The following is an 18,370-nucleotide window of genomic DNA, read 5'->3' as shown; positions in this document are numbered from 1 at the left end:
AAACAGACTTTCTCCAAAACAGTACCTTGTAACCCACTACTGTCCCCATGGTGAGATTTATTCAAATGTACAGGTATAGAACTGTCTTCTTTCTTATCAGTAATATGTCTCACATATTCTAACAGCCTAGTTTTACAACATGTGTTACTCTCCATCATATAAAATATGTTGCAAGGGCATCTAAAAGCATTCTCTATACACCAACCTCTTGAATGTACAGAATTTAACATGTTTCCAGCCTTTCCTCTCAGCAGGAATGACAGCACTAAATAATTATAGACCATTATACCTATCAACCTCCTACTGTATGACATCTGGACAAAGCCTGACATAATTGATAGTCAGAGGCCCAAATACATGGCCAAACTTGAAATATTGCTGTTATACACTGAGAAAGGTGCAGAGACAGAACTTTGTCAGTCTGAAACCCATGCAGAAGTAGCATATTCAGACAAACACTGTTAAACTAGCAGTATTTCCTGTTAAACTAGCAGTATTCCAAACATATAACAGCAACACTCACATTCTGCCCCTAACTCTTGAACCTTCTCCACCATTTATTTGGCTTGTTTCCACAAGTCTTGCTGTGAGAGGTATTAGCTCACATACCTCCAGGATGTCTTTCTAACAGGTAAGGGAAAGGGCCAATGCCCACATGGGGTACTCCATTATAGGAGTGTGTTCCCATGACATTGTCTATTGAAAGAACAATTAGCAATGGGGGAACACCAACTGGTGGTCTGACCATCACATGGTCATGAACATTACCTACAAAAGACAAGTTACTGCCTATGCAACACAGATGTACACCCTACATGTGTGTGGAGAGGGAGAGGGAGAGGGAGAGTGAGAAACTGGAGAAAAGACAACAAATAACAGCATATAACCAACTATAGCAACCACTAAGCAGCAAAAAGCAACAAATTACAACCCAAGGGTGATCCACAAGTTTAATTATAGCAAATTCTCTTTCTCTAACATCTCGGACGTAGCCTTCAAGGAGTAAAGAACCATAGAAACACATACATTATATACTAACAAACAATAATTCAATAATTAATTAATTATCCACTTAAAAAGATTTTTTACAAACTAATACAATAAAACAATAACATAATTAGATTAATACTCTCCAATGCATTTCTTCATTTAACACATGAGGGTATAAAGCGCCAAACATTAAAATATAACTAGCCTCTTTAAAGAAGAACTGTTTTTTTTAAGATTATTAGCATCAAAATAAGAAACATTCACTTTTTCCAGCACTGTACCTTTTAACCCCTCATTACTACCCTGATGAAATGTTTTAAAATGCATAGCCACAGAACTTTCTTCTTTATTATTAGCAATGTCCCTGGCATGTTCCATTAATCTAACTTTGAATGCCCTTTTTGTTTCTCCAATATAAAATTGGTTACAGGGACATCTGAGGGTGTAAATAATGGGTTATATAACCAACTATAGTTGGAAAATACAATGACAGGTATGTCCAACAAGTAAGCATCTCATGGAATGCAGTAGATTGTATGTAAGAATGTGAAAGAGGGGAGTTAACACATATGTCTCAACAAAAATTGCTGTAGTAATATATTGCTGATCAGAAACTATGGCCATAGCATGTGGGTCTGCCTGCAGTGACATAGATCATTGGTAAGGCCCCAGGAATGAATGGCTCACATATGACTACTACCTGAGTCTGTTGAACAATACTGACTTTGACAATGCCATTCCAGCTACTGGGGTGCTGTACATATCCATACCTTATTTGTGAATACAACTAGTGTATACTTGTTTGTCTCCGATATGTGAGACACATATACATGGTATTTGTATAGTAAAGTACTGCTGCAGATGTGTGTTGAACTGCATGTTATATACTGAGCTCATAACATGCAACTGTCCAGTGTTATGCACACTGACCATATGTGTGCCTCTTATCTGTAGTCGTTTACCCATAGAGTTGTGTTATGTCTATCAAATAATTGGCCGATCTGTGAAGACTGATATTACAACATCCCCCTTCATTGTCCTCTGGCTTTTCCCATTTGGGATTGCCACAGTGGATCATATGTTGCCATTTCTTCCTGTCCCCTGAATCTTACTGCCTCACACCAACCCCAACTACCTGCATGTCCTCTCTCTCCACATCCATAAACCTTATCTGAGGCCTTCCTCTCTTCCTCTTAGCTAGCAGCTACATCCTTAACCATCCTTTTCCCAATATACTCAGCAGCCCTCCTCAGCACATTTCCAAACTGATGTAATCCTGCCTCTCCAACTTAGTGTCAAATCTGGCCAACGTGGCCTGTCCCTCTCATATACACATTGCTAAAGCTGTGCACCCATGTCATACCCAGTGCAAATCATAGCAGCTGTACCTCTGCCATGTGCAGCTCTGTCTCTTGCATTTTTTCTCACTGCCATTGTCTCCAACCCATATAACATAGGTGGTGTCACTACCCTGTTGTAGACCTTACATATCACATTTACTGGTACTCATCTGTCACAACTCAGTCCTGACACTCTTCTCCAACCTTTCCATCCTGCCTGTACTCTCTTCTTCATCTGTCTGCCACAGTCATCGTTACTCTGAAATGTTGATCCCAATCATTTAAGCACATCCACCTTTGGCATATCTGCCCCATGCATCCTCAACATTCTGCTGTCCTCCCTCTCATTCACACACAGATATTCAGTCATAGTCCTGCTGACCTTCATTACTCCTCTCTCTAAAGAATATTTCCACCTTTGCCTGGTCTCCTAAAATGGTTCCCTACTCTCAGTATAGATCACACTCAATGTTATCCCTCCATAGTTGCCACAGCTCTGCACATCAACCTTATACTTAAATTCATACCTAAGCACATTCTCCCCAGTCCTCATGCAACCTCATACCACCCAAGATATCAGTAAGTAGTGAGGCTAAACACACCACTGCCATTTCCCGTAATCACCTCTATGCTTCCACAGGTATGTAATGTGGGCCAACAGCCTTGCCAGTATTCATCCCCTTCAAAGCTATCCTTACATCTTCCTTGTTAAGCTGTTGCAATTCCTCATTTACCATACCCACATCATCCAATCTTCTTGCACTCATTCTCTGCAGTCATCAGCCTCACAAAGTACTCTGTCTATGTGGTCAACACACTCTCTTCACTTGTGAGTACATTTACCTCATTATCCTTTATCACCCTTATGTGCTGCACATCTTTCATAGCTCAGTACATCTGTCTAACCAATTGGTAGAACTCCTGTCATCCCTTCATAGTGTCCAAACTGTCATACAAATCTTCATATGCCTCATCCTTAGCCTTTGCTACAGCTCTTTTTGCCATGCATCTCATCTTCTCACATTCCTGTCTACTTTCCTCATCTCTCTGACAGTCTCACTGCTTCTTCCCCATCCTCTTTCTCTGTATATTGTCTTGTACTTCCTCAGTCCACCACCAGGTCTCCTTGTACTACTTCCTCCATCCACATGTCACACCAAGCACCGTTCTAGCCATCTCTCTTAGTAGCTCTGCTGTACTTAACCAGATATGTGGTAAATTGACAGTGTCACCCAGGGTCTGTCTTAACTCTTCCTTGAACTCCACCTCATGATCACCCTTTTCCAATTCACACCATGTGATCCTTGTTGCTGAACTCACACTCCCCCTCTTATTGATCACCAACATCATCCTGCAGACCAACATTCTATGCTGCCTAAATACACTTTCCCCTTCACTAGTTTATACTCTCCAATCTCCTTCAAACTGGCCCTCCTACATTGGATATATTCCACCTGTATGCATCTTACTAGTCTTGTAAATCACCCTATACTCCTCCATCATGTTATAGTACTTATTCATCACAGCCATGTCCATCTGTTTTGAAAACTCCACTACCATCTCACTGTCTCCATTCCTTTTAACACCATGCATACCCATCACTTCCACAGACCCTCTGTTCCCTTCACCAACATGCCCATTGACATCTGCTGCAATGACCACTCTGTCACCCTTGGGTACAGTCATCACCACATCATGCAAATGACTTCACATTTTTCTTTGTCATCCATCACACAACCAAGTTGCTTAGCATAAGATCCCCTGCCAAACTTGGGGCACACACCTCAGTACAACATCAGAGTACAGAGGCCAGCATGCTGGAGGTGGGTGGCACCCACACAATGGACAGGGAGTGTGCAGGTAAGAGCACAGTGGGGATTAGTACACTAATGTATCAGACATACTTGTACCTGTATTGTACCTGCATCCATGTCTCATGTCCGATTGCAGTTGTGGATGGGGTTTTCTAATGCACAGAGGTGCACATCTATGAAGAGGACAGCAAATTGTGTATTATTGGAGTTTGTAGTATAAATGTGCAGACATGCTACAGCCATCTTGTACCAAGGCCACATGTGAGTCTGCTGACAATACCTCCCTCTCACAACTACCTAGGACCCTGTGGTCTGCATATGGGACAGCAGCCTGAAGCTGGTGAGTATGACATTGTTCTGTTGTGGCCTGGCAATACCCCAGACATGTGAAGGGCATGCAATTGACCATGCACACAACTATCAGTAATAGCTATATTGCTTTATATGCATGTTCACTTGTGGTGGGGTTAACTGCATTGCATCGCATTGGTCACCAGTGGGGCCTATCTGTGGTGAATTCAACATTCCTGTAGCATACCTCACAACTTGTCAGTGCAAGATGTCTGGATAGAGGCCAGCAAAATGGGCTGAACAAACGGCCTTAGGTAGGGACATGTGTGACACATTACTGGTATACAGTGCATATAAATTGTGCATACACCCTTGCTAAGATGCAAGGTGTTTCTCATACATACAAATTGGCTCCACGATATGTCAGACCACACCTCTTCCAACCTTTAATGTGACCCATAACATGAACAGTTCACTTGTAAAACCAAGCATCTGGACTCATGTAACACACCTACAAGGTTGGCCACCTGAGAAGGTGGCAGACATTGTATCAGCATGATGTTTCAGTCAGGTATGATACATGATGCTGCCATATGTGTCAGTACACTCACTGTGGCCTATTTGGCTACAATATCACATACATGGGCACTGTTAAGGCACACAGACCACATCCAACTACATATAGGTTGCAAACATCTTGATATTCCAGACACATCTGTACCGAGGAATGTACAATGGTTTAACTTGCTGCATATGAAGCAGATGCTGTTACCACACTATATAAAGTAATGGCATTGTGAGGTGGTCACCAGCTGTGTATGGTACACACATCAAAATGGTATAAGCCACACCAGATATGACCCTCTCTCTCACACACACATACACACACACACACACACACACACACACACACACACACACACACACACACACACACACACACACACACACACACACACACACACACACACACACACACACACACACACACACACACACACTTGCCAGCATTGGAATTAGAACTCCTGCCTATTGAGTTATTTCTACTATAGTGCTACACAATTATCAGACGCACCTCAGAGCTTATCCATTTTCACCCACTCCAAAGGTACTTCTAAGGTGGATGACATCAACAGGACTACTAAACTGGAGTGAGGGGAAGTGTAAAGGGTAGTATACAGGTCAAAAATGGTATAACTCACACACTACATGATTCTCACACAAACAAACACACATATCCAAGCAGTTGCTAGTAGTGAGAGGAGAACTCCTGTTTATCTAGTTATTCTACTTTAGTGTTCCACAGTTTTCAGATGTGCCACAGAGCTTACACATTTTCACCAACTCCAAAGGTACTTCTAAGGTGGATGACATCAACAGGACTACTAAATTTGGGAGAGGGAAAGTGTGAAGGGTAATACACAAGTCAAAAGTGGTATAAGCCAGGCAGCACATGATTCTCACACACACGCACACTCACTTGCCAGTATTGGGGGTAAGAACTCCTGCCTATCTAGTTATGTCTACTATAGTGTTATGCAGTTACCACATGTGCTACACAGCTTACTGAACTTTAAAATGGCTAAAGCTGCTGAAAACTGCACAGAAAGTCTGCCTTAAGTTTCACCCTTACATCGTACTAGTTCTTTCTGTCTTGCACTTCAAATAGCATTATAGCTTGGCACTTCACCAGGTTATTATATCAGTAAGTGTGGCACCCTGGGAGCTGTCAGCAGCACTCATTCATTACAGAAGTAGCCCCAGTACTTACTAATTATGCCCTCCTTTCCTGGCATGATTGAAGTGCAGTTTTCTGTGCTTTCACCCATTAACCTGGTGCACTTGTCCATTCTGAGGCACTGTTGCAGTTGCCTCATGTACAGAGATAGCCCTCCCTCCCAAACACTCAGACTCAGACTGTGAGAGATGGAACACATAGCTCAACATGACATCCACTTTGACAGCCACTTCACAGAGGCACGTGATCATGGATAACTCAATACTGAGGCACACACATATCCCACTCACTAAGTTGAATATGGGAGCAGGTAACAGCCAACTATCTATCACATGCAAGCATCCACACACATGATGCCACTCGCATGCACTCCACAACAACTACTATGCTGCAGTACTATCAACAGATGATTGACTGCAACATTAGACCTCAATGTCTTGCCATATGTCCTGTGGAGGACATTAACATTTCTACAGGCTATGACCTCAGCCCCAAACATGGACAACACCACACCTCCACAGGTGTTGTGTAAAACTCTAGACTGTCAATGCACATTCCTCAAGATCTTGCCATCTATGAAGGTCCAACACAACATTGACATAGTAGGAGACTTCAACTACCCCTCCATCACCTGGGGAAAGTAGCCAAGCACCAGTACAGTGGCCCAACACTTCTGGGATTCATCATTTCCAATGCCCTGGACCAGCTCATACTGACCCCCGGTAGAGGATGCAACAACCTTGACCTGTGTTGACTACTTAAATATGGGACTGTTGCTCATCCACAGATGTCAATCCCTACCTGGTGAGATCCACACAGGCTGTAATCAACATGGAACTCAACATGTCAGCCACACACCCCACAAAGGTAACCACCTTGAGAAACCTCTCCAAAACTGACTTTGCAGCCATAAAAACAGGGGTGGATGAATTCACTGCACCCATGGCAATAGGAAATAGCTGCATGACTGTGGAATCATAGACATATGCACTCTACAAACAGGTACATGAATGCATGGTACTAGCCAGAGCCAATGGAACCCAGACACTGTCCTCCAAATACTGGGATACAATGTGATGATCCCCTGCCATTATTAAAGTGTACATCAGAAAGAGGACACTGTTGTGAAGCTGGTGTCCCATGACTGTTGAACTCTCTTATTAGCCTCAAACACAACTTTGGATCCCAGATGGAATCCCCTACAGGCATCTATGATGGCAGACTTGCATCAGACACTGACAACAATCACAGCAGCCTTTGACAGTTACATCAACAACCTCCACAACATTAAACTCAAGTGCTGTGAGTTACTGCACAATGCTAATTCCTATCCTGAGACAACAGATATTGGCCACAGTCTTGGCAACACATTTAGTGCCAGCTTTACCCCTCTCTCCCCCAAGTGTACAATCACAATGGTAGATGAATGGCAGGCACCCAGCAGTACTGTAAGCCAGGTTAGATCTGCGTTGTCTATAGGCAATAATACAGCTTCCATGGGACACCAACATATCCATGGCTGTGTTCTACGTGACATACAAAGTGACCTTGGAACATATCAGTGTGCCCTGGTCAGTCACAGCCTCACCTCAGGCTTTTTCCCTCAAACATGGCTCACTGCTGCAGTCATCCTTCTCCATAAAGGGGTAGCATCTACAGGCTTTGGGGATTATTGACCCCTTAGCCTGACAAGTCTACTATGTAGAGGTATGGACCACATCATCAGTGACCTGATTGACCAAGATATAGGTGATCTCCTAACTCTGGACCCACACAGTTTGGCTTTGTGAATGGCAGATCATGCCTGCTCAACCCGGTTGACATATTTGACTGCATACAGCCTACATCAATCTGTCCAAAGCTTGTGTTACCATCTCTCAGTGAAGGATTATTGATAAACCCCACAAACTAGGCATCAACCTATATATCATTGTTTGTTTTGCAAATTGATATACAGAACACACAAGTATGACAGTGGCAAACTCCAGGTCAGACGGGCAAGCAGTCACAAGTGGAGTCCCACAGGGATCAGTACCAGGTAGTGTCCTGCCCAGCATCTACTTCTCAGGAGTCCAGCCCAACACATGGTAACTCTGGCTGACGAAGTTCACAAAGGACTGCAAGCTGGAAGCTATCATTAACTCCACAAGTGATGCACAGATCCCACAGAAAGGCTTCAATTAGACCACTGAGTGGTGTGGAAACCATGCCCAGAAGCTTGACACCACAATATGCATCATCATCTCCCTTGGTAAAACACTCAGTTCCTAGCAAGTACCACACCGATGGGAGCCCAATGAACACTGTATGCATTATAATAGATCTGCGGACACAGATTGGCAGCAACTTCTCCTTCAAGCACCACATTGCCACTGTGGTCAGGAAGTCCTTCTATATGGCACATTGCATTACCAAGGGTTTTGCATCTAGGAAGACAGAGGTAATGATCTCTGTCTACTATTCCCTCATTAGAAGACTCCTCAAGTATTATGGCCCATTTGCTATGTACCTCATTAGACACCTGCTACAGCTAGGAAAGCCACAGAAGCACCTCATAAAGGGGCTCTTAGGCATTAAACGCACATCCTACACAGACAAACTCAGCAGACCCAAGCTATTCGCTGCGTCATATCACCTAATTAGCAACTATCTGTGCTTGACTTCAAAGCCATGTCTGACCCAGCTGGTTTGGACATGCTACATATAAATCTATCCACACCACACACTATAGAGACCTCTACCTCAGCACTATAATCATCCCAACATGCTGGTGGGACAGGTCCCTCACCAAGAGACTGCACATGTCCTGGAATACACTTCCCATACATGTCATGCAGAGCACCTAGCTGACCCTGCTCCAGAGGAATCTTGATGACTGGATGGGTAATAGATAGTTCAACCCAAGCATCACTGCAGTGGCTATATTTGATACAGGCACTGGGACGTAACATTGTGTGGCACAATGGCTGGGCCATTCTATGTGCTAAGCTAGTTAAGGCAACTGGGCCATTACCTAGGTGTGAAAGTAGAAACCCTACCTAACTAGTGATTTGTATCATAGTGTTACACAGTTACCACATTACCACATGTGCTACAGACCTTAGTGGGCTGAGAGTTGGCCAAAGGTGCTGATATGGGTAATGACATTGGCAGGACTGATAAAGTAGGGCAGTGGGTGGGAAACATCAAAATACTTTTACTTGCAAACATACATACCTACACACACATTTGCTGGAAGAGTAGAACCCCTGTCAAACTAGTCATTTGTACTATAGTGTTAAGCATTTATAACACACAATACTGAGCTTACCAGACTGACAGCTGGCCAAGGTTGCTGATAAGGGACTGACACCATCTGGACTGATAAGGTGGAGCACTGTGAAGTGTCATGGATGGGAATAGCATAAAACTGTTTCATCTCTAAACAAACACACAACTCCCTCACTCTTGCACACACAACTGTCACACAGACACACTTTTACATTTGCCATCATTGAGATTAGACCTCCTACCTAATTAGTTATTTGTACTATAGTGTTATACAGTTATCACACACGCCACAGAGCTTATGGGGTTGAGAAATGATGGAAGACACTTCTAAGATGACTGATATCTGCAGGACTGCTAAAGATAAGAAAGGGGAGGTGTACTGGGTTTGAATGGACACAAACACTTTTAGTTGTGAACACACACGTGCACACACACACACACACACACACACACACACACACACACACACACACACACACACACACACACACACACACACACACACACACACACACACACACACACACACACACACACACACACTTTTACATCTACCAAGACTGAGATTTGAACTCCTACCTAACTAGTCATTTATACTATCTTGTTATGCAGTTTTTGCACATGCCACATAGCTTGTTGGGCTGAAGCCTTATGGAAGGCACTTCTAAGAAGACTGATATCTGCAGGACTGCTAAAGTGGGGAAAGAGGAGGTGTACTGGGTTTAATGGACCCAAAAGCTTTTAGTTGTGAACACGCATACACACTTTTACATTTGCCTGGACTAAGATTAGAACTCCTAACTAACTAGTTATGTGAACTATCTTGTTATGCAGTTATCGCACATGCCACAGAACTTATGGGGCTAAGTTTAACAAAAGTGACTTCTATGGTGACAGACATTTTCAGGACTGCTAAGGTGGGGCAATGGAAAGCGCACTGGGTGGGGAAGGCCTGATCATTCCTAGATGTTGTGTCTTTCAGCTTTTCCCAGTTAGGGGTTGCCACAGCAGAACTCTGGTCCACTAATGATTGGCAGTAGATTTTTACGTGCCGTGTTGCAAGCCCTGACGCACAACCTTCAACAAAGGTATGCCCATTCACGCATGTCTCCACACAGAAGATGCTCTAGCTGAGAATCGAACAGGACAACGTGTTACTGTGAGGTGACAATGCTACCGCAGCACCACCACCACAGTGTAATTCCTAGTTCCTACTGACATTTCCCTAAGTGTATGAGCATGCCCAGTGTGTCCTTCTATAGTACATGTGGGACTCCATTCTAGGGATTGTTCTACTCTAGACCTGTTTGTTTTGTGCTACAGCCATACTTGTCAACCTGTTGGTGCAGGATATCTGGAGATAGCCTATCAAAATGTGGGGACAATGGTCCATACAATGATTATGGCAATGTCTCTCAGTAATATATGGGTTGCAAGGGTTACAGGGCTGGTTTTAGTAGACAGTTGTCATATATGCCATTTGACACTGTCATGTACTGTTTCAGTACCTGGTGACATACCTCCTCAGATCATCACAGTGATTTACCAGAGGAATACAGGATGGATGATGCACACACAAGGTTTATGGTCCAAATGCTATGCATTCTTGCACTATCCAACCTGTTGAGGGGTGCTCCTACAAGCAATTGACTTCTGGTGCTGTAGAAATGGTCCATCACCTTGGTGATATATTACAATGCTGGAATCTCTGTGCATTTATGTTCTGGCCTGGTCTGATTTCCAGTCCATAGTTGGGTAACATAAATTAGACATGATAAGGGTGACAGGCAGACTCCAGCTATATTTGTAGGAGATAGGATATGTGGAGGGTATCCTGGGAAGATATGTTTGGCTATAGCTACGAATACTTTGCATTGGGCTCTCCTCAATGGTTAACTGCACTTGGAGGGTCTTGTATATGTCAGACTCTTTGACCAGAGTGGAGGTGTGTGTTTGTCACACATATATGTATGGCCCACCTCATTTTGCTTGGATGGCCACACGTTGGGAACAGGGTATTGCATAGGATGAGTGATCAGGGAGGTGTGTGTTACTCCCCATGGCTGTGGCTCAGGGTTCTGTGTGTGTAGATATGTCACCATCTTCCCGGGTTAGGCCTGCCTGTAGAGGGTGCATTCTCATGTTTAAACTCCTAGCCCTGCCTGTCGACTATACAGAGCATAACAGAATGTCCACATCCATAACTCATATTTCTTGTTGGTTACCCAAACAAGTGTGGTTTTCCAGCAAAAGTGCTTTTCAAGTCACTCAGGGTTGAAGTAAGATATTACAGACAGTTGACATTGCAGTTTCAGACTTCATACCCATCAGACATTCCATGCTACTACAAATCATTCCATCAACTTTATAACATTATTAGAGCAGTATTTCATAGGTGTCCTTCTCTTTTGACCTTCATCACCCCATTATTCATGGCTTTGTCCCAATTTCTGGCTCCCTGAGGCTGACAGGTTTGCTCCTAGCAGTTGTCAGCATGGTCTTTCTTTGCATTTTGTGGATTGTGTTATATTGGGGTTGTGGACCACATGACACTCCCTAAAGGGGACTTTGGGTGAGGCATAGGCATTTTCCAGAGGCCTGTAGGCCTCTGATGATCATATGTTCCCAGGCTGCCAGCAGGAGACACCCCTGGGATGGCAGCAGTAAGTTGACTGTGGGTGTTACTGATAATTGCTTTCTGTTACTATTGTGTCATCAGTCTGGGTGACAGCTAGATCCTGCTTAAGTCTAGGAACATGTTACTGCATTTCTATGGGACTATGGGGGAGGTGACACGACTGTACACGTTACACATCTGCACAGACTGTGATGATATTTGCTTAACATTTTGGTCCCATGTAGCATGGTGGTGTGCCTTACCTTTCAGACTACAGGCATAACAGTATCAACCACAGGTCAGATTGTTCTGGCATAGACATTTGTAGTTTCAGACTTCTTACCTTTCAAAGCCATACTGTTACTGCCAGACCTGCTGTGATATCACTGTGTAAAAGTCTGTGGGTGGGGATTTCATGGGTGTCGCCATGTGGGGGCCTTTGCCAGGCATTTCTGTATGGTTGTCTACAGCTGATCTGCTGTGTGGGGTTGGTGGTGGGTATGGGATCCCCACTTTGACGTCCATGAATGTGACCTATGACCTCCCCCAGTTATTTGGCTCACTACATATACTGCAGTGGTATTTGTCAACTAGAGTGGTACTGCATGGTGTGTCTGGGTCAGTACTGGGGATACACATCCTGCTGTCTCACAGAGCTGTCAATTGTCTGCTGCTATCACAGCTAGCCACCCCATTCCCTTACATGCTTGATCAATACCATAGATATGCTATCAGAAAAGTCCACCCCATTATTTTAATTTGTTACAGAGACTGACTTACCTTGTGTCTGCAGCTGTTGTGAGGGTGGTGCTTGAGGGCTGACTATGTCAGATGCACACAGTATACTGCCTATACATGGTCAGGTATACATGGTGTGATATTTGGCATCCATTTTACTGTATGTGTGAGTCAGAGAGAGACAGAGAGAAAGAGAGAGAGAGAGAGAGAGACAGAATCAGTCCCTGGAGCCCTACAGTATCACAAACAATAAAACCAAAGGAAACAAACAGACAATAGGCATTCATCAGACTAGAATTAATTTAATTCTAAGCACTGTCGAATGTAGAAATTTACAAACTTCTTCAGACAAACCGTCCCTAGCCCAATTCAATCTGGACAATTGGTTGTGGAACAGGAAATTCATCCCTGGTTTGGCACCTGTGTCTCTAATGGACTCAGGCAACCTGTAAATAGTTTATCTTCCAGGCCCTAGCTTGTAAATATTTCATCTCCCAGTCCCCTGCTTACACTTATCAAGGGTATCAGAACTTGTCAGAGATTTGGGATGAATGGCTAGGCTTAAAAAGGCCCTTGGGATCGTTAGCCTAGTAAACACCTATGAACCTATGAACCTATGGGAAATGTAACAATACACTTGATGTTAGAAAATGAATTCATGAATTCTACTAGTTCTGTTCCTTTAGTGATATATATATATATATATATATATATATATATATATATATATATATATATATATATATATATATATATAACTGCTAATGAAGAAGGCAATGAGCTATATCTCTCAATAGTGCCAGGTATTATGAATTTATTTAATACTGAAAAATAGGCTTTGTGTCATTGATGCAGATGTTTGCATAATTCTACAAAATGTTTACCTATTCCCTGACCTACAAGGCCAGTCTAGAGAAGTTATAGATACCTATAAGTTCCTATTCCATTTTGAAGCAACTAAAGGTTTTGCTGCATCATTGTCTTGTCAAAATAAACCAGAGCAATTTCTTAGCAGTACAGTGCTGTAAATCCTCTCTACATGATTATGCACAAGCCTCAAAGGGTCTTGTGTAAGAGCTACCTTTATCCTTCAGCAGGTCTTTTCTTTTTCTCTGAAGTGTTCCAAGGAATTGATTTTTAGTTATAGAACTTAGATACTTTAGTTTATTCCAAAGTATGAACTCCAAGATATGCCAGTAATCTATTATGTGTTGAGTAGGTTTCTTTGGTAACCCTGTCATCATTCTAACAGAGCTCGCTCATTGACCTTCACATTTTCAGTTATCTCCTTTTTGAGGCTAAGTCCAACCACCTGATGGAGCAGTGAGACAATGTACTGTAGGAGAGACTACATTGTTGAAGAGATGAGAACAGAATTCTGATCTTCAGATAGAGTTTGCACAAGAAAATATCAAAGTGTTTTTTTTCTTTCTTTCAAAATGTGATGGCACTCTTCAGATTAACTGCAGAGTCGAATTACAGGAAATGCTTACAGGTACACTTATTTCCCCTTTTTAAAGCAGCTGTCATGAAAATGTCTTTCTAAAAATTCATTCCAAGGTGATATTGTTCCACAGAATTATGTGCCAGGTTAGTTTAAGAGCTTAAGTAGCTTTTTATTTTCAAAACTGGAAGCTGAAGGTGGCTTAACAGGTTTAGTGTATCTAGAGCAGAACGGTCAATTAAAAATAAACACATTTCAGATCTAACACTGATAATGTCTTATAAACCATTAAAGCTAACTCAAGCAATATTAATTTGCAAATTATATTATTCACCATTTCTTCAATAAAAGAATATATGATGTATGAAGTGTGAGTGGCAAGAGCTCATAAAAAAAAATCTCAACTAACATTCCATAGTCCACATGATGCCTGACCAAGAGTAAATGCTTTTTTCTCTCAAATAATAATTATTAACCAAGTGATTGAGAACAACTATTGTATTCACATGTAAGCCAAGCTCCTATACCTAATCTTTTTTTAAACCAAGTAATCAGTATGTGCAAAAAAAGTTACTTGCCATATAGCTAACCTGTTTATAAATATATAATCGCCACGTATAATTAATGCTATAGAATTCAAATTCTTCAAATGTAAGCTACTGCATTCTGTGTATCCTATACTTCTTCCAGATATGGCAGTCTGTATACCTGTATGATGTTAGCATTACCTACTTTTTCTACTGAAGCCTGACTTTGTAATTAACTACAGCTTGCACTTTATCTGTGTGTTGTTAATGTAACTTCTTAACTATTAGCTTGCCCACCGGTGATTAATGCAAATGAAACTGTAACCTGATCAAGAAGAATGATCTCTGTATGTACTCTGAAAATACATGCCCCTAGATTTAATAAAGTCTATGTAGGCATAGTGTAGAGCCTACATGGAATATTAATATGTCTGTGTACATGGTTCTCCCTCGGCAGCATGCCATGCATATTAATCATGGTGCATTGTCAAAGGAGTGCCGGAGTATAGCAATGTAATTCAACTTTTTTTTTTTTTTTTTTTTTTTTTTTACAAATCATGGCATGAAGCACAGCAGTGCTAAGTGGTGCCAAGACACCAGGCATCTAAAAATAGAAACTGGATATCTTTAATTATTTATCTAAAGGTCAAGTTTAAGTGTAGCTGAACGAGTTTGTGTGGTGCATGGCTGTGCTCCGCACTGCTTAAAGTTAGCTCAGAGGTATAAGTAAAGGTATAGCAAAATTTCAGATATCCACGTAGCTAAATAGGTAGATTTACAGCCTCATGTGCAGTAGGTGCAGGGTTTAAATACATGGGAGGGCAAGTTAATATTTTTCTTCAAAATAGAAAGTATGCAAATTGTTTTTAAATACTGGGCTGCTGGTCTCAGCTAAACTCTGCTAAGACCTGCTAAGTCTTGCTAAGCACTGCATAAACACAATAACAGCTGAAATGTTTATACACTGCTTGGCATTGCTTGGCTGGTTTGCACACTGCTAACCATGTAGGTTTTAGCACAGCTCAGCTCAGCTGCAGGGGTTTACACAGTGCTAAGCAACATGCCGCATTTTTAAATATTGCCCAATGGCATGTAAGGATGGGAAAACAGGCTATATTAAGCTCAGTAGGTGGGAATACAGCATAATCTGTTTGGAGTCTGAACTGTGTAGTAACTATGGTTGACATTGGAGATGCTGCACACTTTCGGGAGCAGCGGGGGGGGGGGGCATTCAGGAGTCCAGGGTCACGGTTGGACTCCTGTGAAAAACCATGATGACAGGCTGCTGCAGGGTCAGTTCCAGGGCTCAGAGTGCAAGGTGGAGGCCTGGAACTGGCTGTCACGTGAACTCACCAGTGTGACAGGTATCCCCCAAACAGGTGAGCAGGTTCCTCTCCACTATGACGACCTGAAGCATAGGAAGGGGGATCTCTTGGACACCTGCGCCTGAGAAGTTCAGGCAGGAAATGCCCCAGAAGTTTGTAAGTAGTTTTACCTTTGTTTCACCAATACCTAATCTGGATGTCTGATAGACAGGTATGCATAATGGTGTGCTTCTCCCCCTACAGCTGCAGAGGAGAGAACTCCCAACGCTGAGGTGCATGCCAGGTGCTTGACCAGGTTGTGCCATGATTGTGGTGAATACAGATGTATTTTGCAATCTATAATCATATAAGCAAGAAAGAGTAAAGCATTAACTGCCATTAGGTATATGCAGTAAAGATTGTGCTGCAATGAATCTGGACATAGACCTATACTTCAATAACTGACTACTGCCAACTGTAGTGCAATAAGCAGGGAAAAGTAAAGCATTAACTCTGATAAAGTAAATGAAATTAAGTTTCTACTGCAATAACTGTGGAATTGCAGCTGTATTGCAACACCTGCATTACAACAACTACTATGCAAGAAAAACATGAAACTATAACAGTAACTGCATGAAGGTACCTCTAATAAAGCTGTGTTGTACAATATGCATGGAATTAGGGCTGTTTTGCATGAAATTGATTATGACAACTATTCTGCAATAATAACACAAAACATTACCAGTGTCTGCCTCATGGTATTTGTAATAAAGAGTGTAGTGCTATAAGTGTAGATTCAGAACTGTTTTACAAGAAATGAATTAGGACACCAGTCCTGCGATAACACATGAAGCACTAGGAATAACACCCAAGGTCTATTGTGTATATCATGATTGTCTTGTTTTAACCATTGCATTTCAGCTATATGCATTCAGGCTCTGAGGTACAGTGCTGCAGGCAAGTATAACAGTGTAATAGTTGAAGACTACAAATATACTGTCTGCAAATGAATATGGGTGAGATAGCCAATGTAGTAATCTGATATGGTTTGTAGACTTTACAAGGTATTTCAAACTACTAACAATATATTGAGTACACCTGCACTCTATGTAGTAATGTATAAGTTACCTGGTATTCATGTTGTGCATGAATTTCATGCCTGTGTGGTCAGCTGTCACTGCAGTCTACTATAAAACTGTATCACTATTACCAGGGCATATATTGGTTGCAGGTAAGCTCTAGGCAAATATCAGCCAGTAAGTAAGCAGCAGTGACTCAGTAGCTAGTTTGTTAAATGCTCTGTCTGAAGTACATTTTGCCACACGAAGACAGGGGTTTGAGTCCAGTGATCTGTATCATTATATATTACAGTATCAGTCACAAATGATTACAGATATTCACCCCACAGGAACTACACCAAAATGGGTGAGTTAGCCCATAGCTTGGGTAAATATTTGTGTGCTTAGATGTCACAGACTGTTAAAATCATTACCAGGTATGTGAATATGCAGCATAAAATAAAGGAAATAAATGTAATACTATAAAATAGCATCAAAGGGAATAAAATGTGTAATCATTGGTATGGCTGTATGCGTGGAGTGTCTTTTAAAAGTTGCTGCAGTCAATTAATACAGTCGATGCAGATCTCCTCTTCAGTAACTGTTATTGGGTTCTATCCCCATGCCTGTAATCAAGGCATGATAGTAGTATTGTCTTTGTACAGTACACATACATATCTTTCAAGTGTGAAGCTGTCACAGAATGTAATTAGTAGTGTGTAATCCCTCTGTCACACAATTACCATCAACATTAGTATGTAACCAGGAATGTAGCACTACATTAGCCCACAATACACCGTGGTAGTTATATAGGTCCACCTGATGTACAAGTGTCCTGTGTAGTTTACTATCCGCAATTGTTATGACTTGGCCCATACTGCCCCATGCGGATAGCTTGAGAAGTATGTACATGCTACAGCAGCTATAGGGCACTTTTACACATAAAGAAAGGACAGACCTGTAGGGTAGATAGCAGTACTGTTCCCCACAAAATAGACTATAAAGGCATTAATGGACTGTTTATTTCTTTCTCTCCCCTCCCCTTATCTTCATTTATTTATTATTGCTATCCATTGTTATTGTTTACTATTAACATCTGTTGTTACATTACACTTTATTTTGGGGCACATGTTTTATTATTGTTATGTATTATAATGGTTGCATATTAACATATCTTGTTGAATTACCTGTGTTGTTTGCATGCTGTTAATATACTGACTGTTATGTTACTTATTGCTG

Source organism: Protopterus annectens, chromosome 1.part2 (genome assembly GCF_019279795.1).
Source record: "Protopterus annectens isolate FY-2018-M chromosome 1.part2, PAN1.0, whole genome shotgun sequence".
In the NCBI taxonomy this organism is placed as follows: Eukaryota; Metazoa; Chordata; order Ceratodontiformes; family Protopteridae; genus Protopterus; species Protopterus annectens.
This window is presented reverse-complemented; position numbering follows the sequence as displayed.